We start from the raw sequence: 16,993 nt of genomic DNA, 5'->3' as shown, positions 1-16,993 counted from the left end.
ATGGGCATTTGGGTTGCTTCCATATCTTGGCTATTGTAAATAGTGCTGCTATGAACATTGGGGTGCATGTATCTTTTCGAATTAGTGTTTTTGTTTTTTCCAGATACATACCCAGGAGTGGAATTGCTGGATCATACGGTAGTTCTATTTTCAGTTTTTTGAGGAACCTCCAAACTGTTTCCCATAATGGCTGCACCAGTTTACATTCCCACCAATAGTGTACAAGAGTTTCTTTTTCTCCACATCCTTGCCAACATTTGTGATTCGTAGACTTTGTGATGATAGCCATTCTGACAGGTGTGAGGTGATATCTCATTGTGGTTTTGGTTTGCATTTCTCTAATAATTAGCGCTGTTGAGCATCTTTTCATGTACCTGTTAGCCATCTGTATTCTTCTTTGGAAAAATGTCTATTTAGGTCTTCTGCCCATTTTTTGATTGGGTTGTTTTTCTGATATTGAGTTGTATGAGCTGTTTATATATGTTGACCCCTTGTTGGTCATATTGTTTGCAAATAATTTCTCCCATTCTGTAGGTTGTCATTTCATTTTGTTTATGGTTCCCTTTGCTGTGCAAAATCCTTTAAGTTTAATTAAGTCCCATTTGTTTATTCTTGTGTTTATTTCTTTTGCCTTAGGACAGCGGTCCCCAACCTTTTTGGCACCAGGGACCGGTTTCGTGGAAGACAATTTTTCCATGGATGGGGGCGGGGTGGTGGCAGATGGTTCAGGTGGTAATGCGAGTGATGGGGAGCGGCAGATGAAGCTTTGCTTGCTCACCCACTGCCCACTGCTCACCTCCTGCTGTGCAGCCCAGTTCCTAACAGGCAGTGGACCGGTACTGGTCCGTGGCCCAGGGATTGGGGACCCCTGCCTTAGGAGACAGATCCAAAGAAATATTGCTATGATTTATGTCAAAGAGTACAATCCTCTAACTGCCCTCTAGGCCTTGCCTCAGGGGCAAGCCAGTGCGTGTGTGCTTCTCAGGAGCAAAGTTCAGGCTTCCCACATCCCTCCTGTTAGTCCCAGTGGTCCTCCAACCAGCCGAGGGGGTTTGTCTCTCCTGTGTAGGAGTTCAGGACTGGGGTGCCCAATCTGTGGCTGTCACTGCTCCCCCCAACCCTCACCCCAGGGTGGCTCTCTGCCTAAGTAGTCTCCATTTTCCTCTGAGTCCCCTCCCAGGGGCACAGGTCCTGACCTGAAACTTTTCTTCCCTTCCTACTTAATTGTGTGTAGATCTTTCTTACAGCCTTCATTGTACAGGAGTCTTTCTGCCAATTTCCAGTTAGTTTTCAGTGAGAACTGTTCTACATGTAGATGTATTTTTGATGTGTTCATGGTGTGCGGGGAGAGGTTAGTTCCGTGTTCTCCTAGTCTGCCATCTTGATCAATTCCCCTCTGATTTAGTATTTTTAAACTATTAAATCTAATTAATTAAGCAAAAAAGGGGAAACAAAAAGCTTAATGAGCATCTCAATAGATTTTAAGAAGGTACTAAAAGTCAATTAACATTCCTCATTAAAAAAAAAATCTTAGCAAACTGGATACCTTGACATTAAAAAGGTGCATATTTTATAGTAGAAGTCAATGGGATACACAGTAATGATAGAGTCCCAGAGAGTCCACTAATTGTGGTGAAGATGCCTGCTATTATTATCATTATTTTACATTATTCTGGAAGTTCTCATTAATGCACTGAGGTAGAAAGCCATAATAATCAAAATGCCTATGCAAAGGGAGAATACAGAATTCTCACAATTATAGATGGGTAGAACTAGGAATTTCAAGAAAACAAAACTGGTAATCACATTGAAAGATAGCTTAGCTATGTGGCCAGATTAAAAAACAGTCAGAAATTAGTAACCTCACTATAAACTGAAATTAACATTGAGAATATCTAGAAAAATTTTATTCCAAAGAATAGCAAATATAGAAAACATAGGCAGGAAGGAATTAACAAAAAAATGTAGCTGAAAGTTTACTGAATGACAGAAAATTTTAATAAATGGAGTGAAATACTGTGGTAAGGATTTTTAGAGAAGCAGTTTCCCTAAATTCATTTATCATGTGAATACTATTCCAATAAAAATCTAAGCATAATTTTTTTAAACAAATTGCTTCCAAAGTTTATATTGAATAATAAATTGGCAAGAATATTTAAGAAACTTATGGGAAAAGGGATAATAAGGATGGTCTTGCCCTATCAGGTATTGACATTTTTATGTATATTGAAAACATGAGCTTCTGTGAAATTATAATAAAATAAGCATCTAATTTACTGAAAATTAAAAGAATTTTGGGTTCTTTTCCTTGACTTCAGAAGGAAATAGATGCTTTTTCAGTAGTTATTGCAACTCTAAATATCAAGCATTGAAAGTCACCTTCAGGGATGATTCTGTCTATAGTAAGCAATAGCAAAACCAGGGTGCTGATCATTAGGAATGTCTCCCACATTTTGCATATAAAAACATCATGAGTGAAATGAAAAGTCAAATGACAAAAAGGAAATGTATTTGTAACATATGACAAATGATTAATATCAATTACTTGTATATATCATTATAAATATCATTAATATACAAAGATCACACAAAAATCAATAAAATAGCTTCTTTTTAAAAAGAGAATGTTTGTTTTAGCCCACAAGAATAACAAGTGGTCAAAGAGTTCATTTTTTTTAAAGAGTTCATTTTTATAAGTAATAAAGTCAAATTAAATCAAATGTAAATATTTAAAATTTTATTTTATAGTTTGAAAGTGTGAATGTCCAGTGTTGGCAAAGTTATGGAGAAATATACACTTTTCTTTGTACATTGCTGGTAGTAGCACATATAACAATGTATAATGTGTGTATATATATATATATATGTGTGTGTATATATACATATAGAATGTATTATATATATAAAATCTCCTTAATATATATAGATATATTCATTTTTTAACTTAGTAAATCCTGTCTAGGAATTTATTGAAAGGAAAGAATACGAAATGTACACAAAATATTTTTTTCTTTAAAAATCTCTTTATTGGATATTTAAAAATTATAATACATTCTTGTTGTAATACATAAAATGATACAGTACAAAATGTATGGAAGCAAAGTGAATTGTCTTCCCTTGCCTGCCTTCTGCCTATGCTTGTCATTCCTCTGTGGAAATCAATTTTAGTGGTCTGGTATCCTTCCACACCGTTTTCCTTTTCAAATGAGTATATAGTATATTATATAAAAGGATTTTAGTTGGTTGATCGTTAGTGCAGAAATGGCTTATTTTAATACACGCTTTATTTTGTAGTGTCCTTTCACTTGTCAACATATTGTAGACAGTTTTAGAAGTCAGTGAGTACAGATCTAACTTGCTTTTCCTATTTCCTTATGTAGGCAAAAGCACACAAATATTGTATATATATTATAATGATATAATGATAACATAATGGTATAATCATATATTATATATGACTACATTATATACGTATTATATATTACATAATATATATGATATACATTTATATATATAACATTTTAAATAAATCAATTCGTGTCTTTTCTTTCTTGTCTTTTTCTTCTCTGTCTAGTCATTGTGGAATTATTTAGAATACCAAACAACTATTAAAAGAATCTAATAGTAGCAGAATTACTGTGTAAATTATGGGATATTTCTGTGATGGATTACTAGGCAGTCATGAAGAAACCATGCCTTTTGCTCTGTGTTTTCTTAAATTCTGTATTTGTCTATTTCATATCCATCTATCACAGGGCCAACTATATTAGCAACATTTTCTTATTTTCTGTATTCTTGATGCTCTGGCATTTGTAGCCCTGCTAACAGGGGAGAGACTGTCCATCTCAGGGTAATCTAAGAGCCAGTTCTTAGAGATAACAAAGGGCTTGGCCAGGAGCACATCTTCCATACACAAACCACAAATTTCAAGCTCATATCCCCCAGAAACTTCCTTATCTGTCTCTCACACACCAAGCCAATATTTCTCCTGCCCTAAATCAGCCCAGGGCCAGGTACCAGGAAACTAAAAACCACCTCTGTGCCCCCAAACCACCAGAAGTATTCAAACTAGCCAATCCTAAGCTGTTTACCCTGCCCTGCCTTGCTTTTCCTATAGAAATTCCAATAAAGTCTCTGGCCTAGGCCTTCCCCTCACTCCTGTCTGCTGCCTCCTGACCACCCTGGTGCTTCCCCTGTGGCTCTGCATGACACATAGTGACCACCTCTCTGAGACCTGTGAGTGAGTATAAAGGCACACCTCAGAGATACTGAGGGTTTCAGACCACCACAATAAAGCAAATATCACAATAAAGGGAGTCACATGAATTTTTCTGGTTTCTCAGTGCATATATAGTTACGTTTACACTATACTGTACTCTATTAAGTATGCAACAGCAGTATGTCTAAAAGAACAATGTAGATACCTTAATTAAAAAATACTTTGTTACTAAAAAATGCTAACCATCATCTGAGCTAACCAACAATGCAGATACCTTAATTAAAAAATACTTTGTGGGCTTCCCTGGTGGCTTAGTGGTTGAGAATCTGCCTGCCAATGCAGGGGACACGGGTTCGAGCCCTGGTCTGGGAAGATCCCACATGCCACGGAGCAACTAGGCCCATGAGCCACAATTACTGAGCCTGCGCGTCTGGAGCCTGTGCTCCGCAACGGGAGAGGCCGCGACAGTGACAGGCCCGTGCACCGCGATGAAGAGTGGCCCCCGCTTGCCGCAACTAGAGAAAGCCCTCGCACAGAAACGAAGACCCAACACAGCCAAAACTAACTAACTAACTAACTAACTAAATAAATAATAAAAAAAATAAAAGGATTTCCTTTAAAGAAAAAAAAGTAAAATAAATATCCTTTAAAAAGAAAAAAAACTTTGTTACTAAAAAATGCTAACCATCATCTGAGCTAACCAACAATGCAGATACCTTAATTAAAAAATACTTTGTTACTAAAAAATGCTAACCATAAAGTGAGCTATAATCTTTTATGCTGGTGGAAGGTCTTGCCTTGATGTTAATGACTGCTGACTGATCAGGGTGGTGGTTACTGAAGGCTGGGGTGGCCGTGGCCATTTCTTAAAATAAAACAACAGTGACGTTTGCTGCATGGACTGCCACTTCCTTTCACAAACAATTTCTCTGTAGTGTGAGAAGCTGTTTGATAGCCTTTTACCCACAGAAGAACTTCTTTCAAAATTGCAGTCAGTCCTCTCAAACCCTGCCATTGCTTTATCAACTAAGTTTACGTAATATTCTAAATCCTTTGTTGTCATCTCAACAATCTTCACAGCCTCTTCATCAGGAATAGATTCCATCTCAAGAAACCACTTACTTTGCTCATCCATAAGAAGCAACTCCTCACCTGCTAAAGTTTTATACTTATAACAAATATATAATAATAACGAAAAAGTTTGAAATATTGCAAGAATTACCAGAATGTGTCACAGAAACATGAAGTAAGCAAATGCTGTTGGAAAGATGAAGCTGATAGACTTGCTGGATGTAGGGTTGCCACAAACCTTCAATTTGTATAAAAAACACAGTATCTGTAAAGTGCAATAAAATGAGGTATACCTGTAATCAACTTCTTCTGGTGGCTGCCCTGACTTTACTATACTTTACATGTGTAACACATACATTCTTAGAACATATTTATGTCCCAGGAAAATGGTACAAAACTGTATAAAAATGAACACTCCTGTTTCTAATACATATATATGTGTTTGTATACTAGAAAAATATTAGAGGGAATTGCACCAAAATGTTAATAGGGGTTATTGTTGGTGGTGTGATACTGGATGATTTCAATGTTTTTCTTTACATTTTTTCTATATTTTCAAAAGTTTCAATAAGTTCAACATGATACATTCAACATGGATATAAATAAGGCTGTTTATATCTCTATCTATCTCTACCTACCTATTATTTTACATTCACAAAACTGAATTAATACTAGCTTTCTAAGTTCCAGAACCTAATTCATATAATAAACTTTCAAAGCTAAGATGTTTAGAATGGCTTATATACCATGTCATTCTCTTAGCCCTCTTAAATCTGATTTCTGATTTTTTTTTTCGTATCATGACTCTGTCTTCTCAAATAAATAAAAGGGCAAAGAATGACACATATCTCCTGGCCTCCATGATGTAGAAAAGATACCATTGTGAGTATGACTGACGTCTGATAGAGTCATTTAGTTTCCAAGAGAAAAACTGAGTAACAGGATATGATAGAAAGCTCTAATCTAAGAGATTATGACTCAGTCCTTGCTCTCTCTGCAAAAGGAACTCTTTGTAAACTATGACCCAGCAATATTCTTGTATGCAGGAAACATTTTCATTTGACTTCTGATTTAATTTTGAATCAAGCTTAATGATTTTCAGTTTGTGATGAGGCCAGGTCCAGTGGTGAGTGGATGCCTGCTGTGGAAAAGGGTTTTATCATTTTAACTTGGACCAAGTGAAATAGAAACTTTAACTGACTCTCAAACTGGTTGATGACCAAAACTGAACATAAAGACTTGATGCCATATCAATAAGTGAAATTAACATTTAAAAAAAAGTGATGAGCTAACAAATTGTGCCAGACTAAAGAATCGGGGGTGGAGTACACGGAGGATGTCCTGTGGCCTCCCTGGTTCTAGAAACTGAAACCCTTAAAAACACAGGCCAGGACATTTCTTTTTTTTTTTTATTATTTTATTTTATTTATTTATTTATGGCTGTGTTGGGTCTTCGTTGCTGTGCGAGGGCTTTCTCTAGTTGCGGCAAGTGGGGGCCACTCTTCATCGCGGTGCGCGGGCCTCTCATTATCGTGGCCTCTCTTGTTGCGGAGCACAGGCTCCGGACGCGCAGGCTCAGTAACTGTGGCTCACGGGCGTAGTTGCTCCGCGGCATGTGGGATCTTCCCAGACCGGGGCTCGAACCCGTGTGCCCTGCATTGGCAGGCAGATTCTCAACCACTGCGCCACCAGGGAAGCCCCAGGACATTTCTTGTACCATTGAAAAAATTAATCTAATGCCAGACAATGAGAATTAAATGTATGCAAGATATATTAAATACATGTCAACATCAGTCTGGATGTGAGATTTTAGTGAATTTCCAAAAAACATACATGCTTCTTAATAACTTTTCTTTTCTATACAAGAATCTAATCCTTTTCTAAACAAAATCAGACCATTTAAATCTCAAATTACTCAAGTTGTCTTTCAACCTAGATAATTTTAAAGTGTTTTTTAAAATTTAACTATAAGTGATTTACAGTATTGTCTTAGTTTCAGGTGTACAGCTTCAGATTCCATTATAGGTTATTACAAGATATTGAATGTAGTTCCATGTGCTATACAGTAAATCCTTATTGTTTATCTATTTTTTTTTACATTTTGTAAACATGTTTGTATTTCTTTATAATCCTTTTAATTAATATAGTTCTAACCACTCATATTAACTATAGCTTTTAACCAAAAATAACTAATTTCAATTCTCCTTCTCCCTTCCCCCAAACCCCTCCCACACTACATATACTTTTTTTTAAAACATCTTTATTGGAGTATACTTGCTTTACAATGGTGTGTTAGTTTCTGCTTTATAACAAAGTAAATCAGCTATACATATACATACATCCCCATATCTCTTCCCTCTTGCGTCTCCCTCCCACCCTCCCTATCCCACCCCTCTAGGTGGTCACAAAGCACCGAGCTGATCTCCCTCTGCTATGCGGCTGCTTCCCACTAGCTAGCTATTTTACATTTGGTAGTATATGTAAGTCCATGCCACTCTCTCACATCGTCCCAGCTTACCCTTCCCCCTCCCCACGTCCTCAAGTCCATTCTCTACGTCTGCGTCTTTATTCCTGTCCTGTCCCTAGGTTCTTCAGAACTATTTTTTTCTTTTTTAGATTCCATATGTAAGTGTTAGCATACGGTATTTGTCTTTCTCTTTCTGACTTACTTCACTCTGTATGACAGATTCTAGGTCCATCCACCTCACTGCAAATAGTTCAGTTTCGTTTCTTTTCATGGTTGAGTAATATTCCATTGTATATATGTGCCACATCTTCTTTAGCCATTCCTCTGTTGATGGACACTTAGGTGGCCTCCATGTCCTGGCTATTGTAAATAGAGCTGCAATGAACATTTTGGTATGTGACTCTTTTTGAATTATGGTTTTCTCAGGGTATATGCCCAGTAGTGGGATTGCTGGGTCGTATGGTAGTTCTATTTTTAGTTTTTTAAGGAACCTGCATACTATTCTCCATAGTGGCTGTATCAATTTACATTCCCACCAACAGTGCCAGAGGGTTCCCTTTTCTCCACACCCCCTCCAGCATTTATTGTTTGTAGATTTTTTTGATGATGGCCATTCTGACCGGTGTGAGGTGATATCTCATTGTAGTTTTGGTTTGCATTTCTCTAATGATTAGTGATGTTGAGCATCCTTTCATGTGTTTGTTGGCAATCTGTATATTCTGTATATCTTCTTTGGAGAAATGTCTGTTTAGGTCTTCTGCCCATTTTTGGATTGGGTTGTTTGTTTTTTTGATATTGAGCTGCATGACCTGCTTGTAAATTTTGGAGATTAATCCTTTGTCAGTTGCTTCGTTTGCAGATATTTTCTCCCATTCTGAGGGTTGTCTTTTCCTCTTGTTTATGGTTTCTTGTTTTTTTGCTGTGCAAAAGCTTTTAAGTTTCATTAGGTCCCATTTATTTATTTTTGTTTTTATTTCCATTTCTCTAGGAGCTGGGTCAAAAAGGATCTTGCTGTGATTTATGTCATAGAGTGTTCTGCCTATGTTTTCCTCTAAGAGTTTGATAGTGTCTGGCCTTACATTTAGGTCTTTAATCCATCTTGAGTTTATTTTTGTGTATGGTGTTAGGGAGTGTTCTAATTTCATTCTTTTACATGTAGCTGTCCAGTTTTCCCAGCACCACTTATTGAAGAGGCTGTCTTTTCTCCATTGTATATTCTTGCCTCCTTTATCAAAAATAAGGTGACCGTATGTGTGTGGGTTTATTTCTGGGCTTTCTATCCTGTTCCATTGCTCTATATTTCTGTTTTTGTGCCAGTACCATATTGTCTTGATTACTGTAGCTTTGTAGTATAGTCTGAAGTCTGGGAGCCTGATTCCACCAGCTTCATTTTTCTTTCTCAAGATTGCTTTGGCTATTCGGGGTCTTTTGTGTTTCCATACAAATTGTGAAATTTTTTTTCTTGTTCTGTGAAAAATGCCATTGGTAATTTGATAGGGTTTGCATTGAATCTGTAGATTGCTTTGGGTAGTGTAGTCATTTTCACAATGTTGATTCTTCCAATCCAAGAACATGGTATATCTCTCCATCTGTTTGTGTCATCTTTAATTTCTTTCATCAGTGTCTTATAGTTTTCTGTATATCTGTATACAGGTCTTTTGTCTCCTTAGGTAGGTTTATTCCTAGGTATTTTATTCTTTTTGTTGCAATGGTAAATGGGAGTGTTTCCTTAATTTCTCTTTCAGATTTTTCATCATTACTTTATAAGAATGCAAGAGATTTCTGGGCATTAATTTTGTATCCTGCTACTTTACCAAATTCATTGATTAGCTCTAGTAGTTATCTGGTAGGATTCTCTATGTATAGTATCATGTCATCTGCCAACAGTGACAGTTTTACTTCTTCTTTTCCAATTTGGATTCCTTTTGGATTGCTGTGGCTAAAACTTCCAAAACTATGTTGAATAATATTGGTGAGAGTGAACAACCTTGTCTTGTTCCTGATCTTAGAGGAAATGCTTTCAGTTTTTCACCATTGAGAACGATGTTGGCTGTGGGCTTGTCAAATATGGGCTTTATTATTTTCAGGTAAGTTCCCTGTATGCCTACTTTCTGGAGGGTTTTTATCTTAAACTGGTGTTGAATTTTGTCAAAAGCTTTCTCTGCATCTATTGAAATGATCATATGGTTTTTCTCCTTCAATTTGTTAATATGGTTTATCACATTGGTTGATTTGTTTATATTGAAGAATCCTTCCATTCCTGGGATAAACCCCACCTGATCATGGTGTAAGATCCTTTTAATGTGCTGCTGGATTCTGTTTGTTAGTATTTTGTTGAGGATTTTTACATCTATGTTCATCAGTGATATTGCCCTGTAGTTTTCTTTCTTTGTGACATCTCTGTCTGGTTTTGGTATTGGGTGATGGTGTCCTTGTAGAATGAGTTTGAGAGTGTTCCTCCCTCTGCTATATTTGGGAAGAGTTTGAGAAGGATAAGTGTTAGCTCTTCTCTAAATGTTTGATAGAATTTGCCTGTGAAGCCATCTGGTCCTGAGCTTTTGTTTGTTAGAAGATTTTTAATCACAGTCTCAATTTCAGTGCTTGTGATTGGTCTGTTCATATTTTCTGTTTCTTCCTGGTTCAGTCTCGGATGGTTGTGCTTTTCTAAGAATTTGTCCATTTCTTCCAGGTTGTCCATTTTATTGGCATAGAGTTGCTTGTAGTAATCTCTCATGATCCTTTGTATTTCTTCAGTGTCAGTTGTTATTTCTCCTTTTTCATTTCTAATTCTATTGATTTGAGTCTGCTCCCTTTTTTTCTTGATGAGTCTGGCTAATGGTTTATTGATTTTGTTTATCTTCTCAAAGAACCAGCTTTTAGTTTTATTGATCTTTGCTATTGTTTCCTTCATTTCTTTTTCATTTATTTCTGATCTGAACTTTATGATTTCTTTCCTTCTGCTAACTTTGGGATTGTTTTTTCTTCTTTCTCTAATTGCTTTAGGTGTAAGGTTAGTTTGTTTATTTGAGATGTTTCTTGTTTCTTGAGGTAGGATTGTATTGCTATAAACTTCCCTCTTAGAACTGCTTTTGCTGCATCCCATAGGTTTTGGATCGTCGTGTTTCCATTGTCATTTGTCTCTAGATATTTTTTGATTTCCTCTTTGATTTCTTCAGTGATCTCCTGGTTATTTAGTAGTGTATTGTTTAGCCTCCATCTGTTTGTATTTTTTACAGATTTTTTCCTGTAGTTGATATCTAGTCACCTAGCGTTATGGTCGGAAAAGATACTTGATATGATTTCAATTTTCTTAAATTTGCAAGGCTTGATTTGTGACCCAAGATATGATCTATCCTGGAGAATGTTCCATGAATACTTGAGAAGAAAGTCTATTCTGTTGTTTTTGGATGGAATGTCCTATGAATATCAATTAAGTCCATCTTGTTTAATGTATCATTTAATGCTTGTGTTTCATTTATTTGCATTTTGGATGATCTGTCCATTGGTGAAAGTGGGGTGTTAAAGTCCCCTACTATGATTGTGTTACTGTCATCTTCCCCTTTTATGGCTGTTAGTATTTGCCTTATGTATTGAGGTGCTCCTGTGTTGGGTGCACAAATATTTACAATTGTTATATCTTCTTCTTGGATTGATCTCTTGATCATTATGTAATGTTCTTCTTTGTCTCCTGTAATAGTCTTTATTTTAAAGTCTATTTTGTGTGATATGAGAATTGCTACTCCAGCTTTCTTTTGATTTCCATTTGCATGGAATACGTTTTTCCATTCCCTCACTTTCAGTCTGTATGTGTCCCTAGGTCTTAAGTAGATCTCTTATAGACAGCATATATACAGGTTTTGTTTGTGTATCCATTCAGCCAGTCTTTGTCTTTTGGTTAGAGCATTTAATCCATTTACATTTAAGGTAGTTATTGATATGTATGTTCCTATTACCATTTTCTTAATTGTTTTGGGTTTGTTTTTGTAGGTCTTTTCCTTCTCTTGTGTTTCCTGCCTAGAGAAGTTCCTTTAGCATTTGTTGTAAAGCTGGTTTGGTGGTGCTGAATTCTCTTAACTTTTGCTTGTCTGTAAAGGTTTTAATTTCTCTGTCAAATCTGAATGAGATCCTTGCTGGGTAGAGTAATCTTGGTTGTAGGTTTTTCCCTTTCATCACTTGTAATATGTCCTGCCACTCCCTTCTGGCTTGCAGAGTTTCTGCTGAAAGATCAGCTGTTAACCTTATAGGGATTCCCTTGTATGTTATTTGTTATTTTTCCCTTGCTACTTTTAATATTTTTTGTTTGTATTTAATTTTTGATAGTCTGATTAATATGTGTCTTGGCATGTTTCTTCTTGGATTTATCCTGTATGGGACTCTCTGTGCTTCCTGGCCTTGATTGACTATGTCCTTTCCCATATTAGGGAAGTTTTCAACTATAATCTCTTCAAATATTTTCTCAGTCCCTTTCTTTTTGTCTTCTTCTACTGGGACCCCTATAATTCGAATGTTGGTGCATTTAATGTTATCCCAGAGGTCTCTGAGACTGTCCTCAGTTCTTCATTGTTTTTTCTTTATTCTGCTCTGCAGTAGTTATTTCCACTGTTTTATCTTCCAGTTCACTTATCCGGTCTTCTTCCTCAGTTATTCTGCTATTGATTCCTTCTAGAGAATTTTTAATTTCATTTATTGTGTTGTTCATCATTGTTTGCTCTTTAGTTCTTCTAGGTCCTTGTTAAACCTTTCTTGTATTTTCTGCATTCTTTTTCAAGATTTTGGATCATCTTTACTATCATTACTCTGAATTCTTTTTCAGGTAGACTGCCTATTTCCTCTTCATTTTTTTGGTCTAGTGGGTTTTTACCTTGCTCCTTCATCTACTGTGTGTTTCTCTGTCTTCTCATTTTGCTTCACTTACTGTGTTTGGGGTCTCCTTTTCACAGGCTGCAGGTTCGTAGTTCCCGTTGTTTTTGGTGTCTGTCCCCAGTGGCTAAAGTTGGTTCAGTGGGTTGTGTAGGCTTCCTGCTGGAGGGGACTAGTGCCTGTGTTCTGGTGGATGAGGCTGGATCTTGTTTTTCTGGTGGGCAGGACCGCATCCGGTGGTGTGTTTTGGGGTTTTTGTGACCTTATTATGCTTTTAGGCAGCCTCTCTGCTAATGGGTGGGGTTGTGTTCCTTTCTTGCTAGTTGCTTGGGATAGGGTGTCTAGCACTGTAGCTTGCTGGTTGTTGAGTGGAGCTGGGTCTTAGCATTGAGATGGAGATCTCTGGGAGAGCTTTCCCAGTTTGATATTACATGGAGCTGAGAGGTCTCTGGTGGACCGGTGTGCTGAACTTGGCTCTCCCACATCAGAGGCATAGGCCTGACACTCGGCTGGAGCACCAAGACCCTGTCAACCATACGGCTTTTGGGAAGTCTGAGGTCTTCTGCCAACTTTCAGTGGGTGCTCTGTAGGAGTTGTTCCATATTTGGATGTATTTCTGATGTATTTTTGGGGTGGAAGGTGATCTCCATGTCTTACTCCTCTGCCATCTTGAAGGTCTCTCGAAATCAAGATCTTTACTGAAAGAGCCCAGTTCTAATATCAGTTGACTTTCTTAGTCTCAGTGTGATTACAGTAGTCTTCAGTTTGAGGATGCTCCAAACTCCGGAACTCCACACTCAGGAGGCCCCCCTTTGGACGTGCTGCCTCTCCCCTTCTGCCTATCTATTTTATAATAGTGGTGTGTATCTATTAACCCCATACTCCTAATTTATCCCTCCCCCTCCCCTTTCCCCTTTGGTAACCATATTTTTGTTTTCTATGTCTGTTAGTCTGTTTCTGTTTTGTAAATAAGTTGATTTTTATTATTTTTTTAGATTCCACATATAAGAGATATCATATAATATTTGTCTTTCTCTGCCTGACTTACTTCACTTAGTATGGTAATCTCTGTGTCTATCCATGTTGCTGCAAATGACATTATTTCATTTTTTTTTTATGGCTGACTGGCATTCCATTGTGTGTGTGTGTGTGTGCTCACGTCCGTGTGTCTGTGTGTGTGTGTGTGTATATATATATATATATATATGCCACATATTCTTATCCATTCATCTGTTGATGGACATTTAATTTGTTTCCATGTCTTGGCTATTGTGAATAGTGCCACTATGAACATTGGTGCGCAGGTATCTCTTCGAATTAGAGTTTTCATCTTTTCTGGATATATGCCCAGGAGTGGGATTGATGGATCATATGGTAACTCTTTTTTAGTTTTTTAATCAATCTAGGTAATTTTAAGTGCATCCTGCCAGAATGCTTATCACATAAGGGGGAAAATGTGTATGTATAATTCTTTACAAATAAGTGCAGTAACTTTTTTTTCTGAAAGCAAATTTTTTCACTGTCTGTTCCTTATATCTGTTATGGGATTCAATGGGTTCATCACTTGGGTGCTTAGCCAATGAACACACTAAGTACTTTCAATGAAAGCAGAAGCATTTATTACTTGGGATAAGTAACAAGACAGGGAGATAGCTCTCAACTGTCTCCCCAGATGGCTGGATGGGGAAATTTTAAGCCTGGGGGGTCATGCATATTCATGAAAGGGTAGGCATGATCATTATAATGAGGCAGAGGTGCCTAGGCTGCCAAAAACTGCAAGCAAGTAGGTGTTTGGCTATTAGTTTCCACTGTGGTATCTTGTTGACTGGAATGCACTGTAACCTTTTTGGAACATTTTGTGTTTGGAACTTTCTACAATTTAACAGTGAGTTTTTGCAAAAACAAAGCACACTTTGATTTAACCCCATCCTTCCCCTACTGCTGCCTAGCTAACATATCCTCTCTTCCAAAACATTGAATATTGTCCAGAACCATGAAACGTCTAAGATTTTACCTCACTTGTACAATAATGTGTTAGTTTGCCGCAATTTCATGGATGCTGGTAGAAGACATGAGAATCTTGGGTCAGAGATGAAGAACAGTTTATTATTGACAGAAATAACAGTAACCAGACTGGTCAGTTTTCCTTTGTCTCGCAAATTGATCCAGATGGATGGATCACACACAGTGTGCTGTGTTCCACTAGAGAAATCTTGACTTGTGGAATCTGAATCTTTTATATTGGGCAGTATGCATGCCTGCCCTTTTCTTTGGAAGGAGATATCGTTATCACACAGGTTAGTAAGTAAACATGTCCTTTGCTCTGGAGAGAGACACAATCTCCATCTTCCAAGGCTGTTTGATCTACAAATATCTTTTAAAAGATAGACTAGAACAAAGGGCAGTATGTATCTCTGCTCACAAGATGTTCAGAAATGCAAGGCACATGGAAAATTGTCTTACAACAAATATGTGAAGATTATCCTTAGGAATGGGTTTCCAAATGAAACAAGTCGTTTGTTCTAGGAATCCTAGGCTAGTTGGCAATGAGGATTGTATGTACCATGTTTGTCATCAAACGTTAGGCAGCACTCAGGATTGTTTGTTGTATATCATAGATGCTCCTTTGCTCTACCTCTATGAATCACTGTTTGTTCTTAAAAACATTGCTGTGCTCAACATGTAAGAACAGTGAGGGAATGTGGTAACCGGAATTCTAAGGTGATTACCAAGGACCCTCATCTTTATATAATCCTCTTCCATGGTGTATAGGTGGGACCTCTGAATATGATGAGATATCACTCCAGTGATTATGTTACATTATATCAATATTACAAAAGGAAGATTATCTGGAGTGGGCATGAGCTAATCAAGTGATCCTTTCAAAAGCATAGAGTTTTCTCTGGTTAATCACAGAGGAAGAAGTCAGAGAAGAGAGTATCACTGATCTGGAAGAAAGCAAACATCCCTGTCATAAACTGCCTTGGGGGACCATGTGGCAAGGAACTCTGGAAAGCCTCTCGGAGCCAAGAGCAGCTCCTGCCTGACAGCCAGCAAGGAACAGGGACCTCCATCTCATAGCTGGAAGGAAATGAATTCTGCGATAACTGTGGAAGACTAGGGAAGACCCCGAGCTCCACATGAGAACACAGATTGGGCAACACCTTGATTTCACTCTGGTGAGGAAGCGGAGAACCCAGGTGCACCCTGCTTGGACTTCTCTGAGCTAATGCATGGGAATTGTTTTAAGCCACCAAGTTTGTGGTGATTTGTTGTGCAGCAATAACAAAATAAATAGAAGGGAGGACCAAGGTAGAGATCTCTTGTTTATGGCATATACATTTTAATTTCCTGCAGCTTCACTGAATATTTCATTGTATAACCTAAGGTAACCACTCTAATCAACTATTTTCCTACAATCCTTTTCCTGAAGTCTGCTCTTAACTTTTCCTGAGTGACAAATTCTTGACCAATTCAAAATGAAACCACCATTTATTAAGTTTTTACTCTGTCATAAGCACTTACATTATGCTTTTTATATATGATCACATTTAAACTTCACAACAATCTTGGAAGGATAACGTTCCTATATTTAATAAAAAGCAACTGCAATTTTGAGGGTAAAGTATCTAATTAGAATAAACTACCAAGTTGTCGAATTAGGATTCCAGCCTCACTATGTCTGACTTCAAATCATATTTTTATGTGCTGCATGCTATTATCTCTCGATACTGAAAAAATCACTATAGTATGCATTACTTATAATTACCAATATCCAGTACTGCTCAACTTCTAAGTATAAGGGGGAATGTACTTCTTACTCTTTTGAAGTTAGGTGTGATCATGTAACTAGTATTGGACAATGAAATGTCAGTAAATGTGGTATGCATCACCTCTGGGCCAAGGCATTTAATAGCTGGGGCTTGACTCTGCAATTTTCTCTTTTCTTACCAGAATTATCCTGGAAGCCAAGAGTTAAGAGGGAGCCCACGTTAACCTTGGTTTCTGAGTGGTTCTGATAAGCAGAACCTCTCATATTGGACTTCTCATATGAGCAAGAAATAAACGTTTGTTGTTTTAAGACACTGAGATTTCAGAGCTGCATTGTTACTGTGGCGCAAACTAGTCTTTCCTGCCTAGTACAATGACTTGAATTAGCGTTATAACCAGGAGAGTCTGCAGTTCTTATTGATATATTTAGTTTGATTTTGGGCACTCACACCCATCTTATACTCTGTGCTTTAACTGTACTGAGCTGCTTGCAGGTCTTTGAATGCTTAGTGTTTTCCGAGACCTCAGGACCCTTGAAGCCTTCTTCCCTCTGCTTGAAATAGGAAAGAGTTCATCATAGTGGGTGGTTAAGAATGGGCTATGGA

Source organism: Eschrichtius robustus, chromosome 12, assembly GCF_028021215.1.
Source record: "Eschrichtius robustus isolate mEscRob2 chromosome 12, mEscRob2.pri, whole genome shotgun sequence".
NCBI classification, from domain to species: domain Eukaryota; kingdom Metazoa; phylum Chordata; class Mammalia; order Artiodactyla; family Eschrichtiidae; genus Eschrichtius; species Eschrichtius robustus.
Note: the sequence above shows the minus strand (reverse complement) of the source record.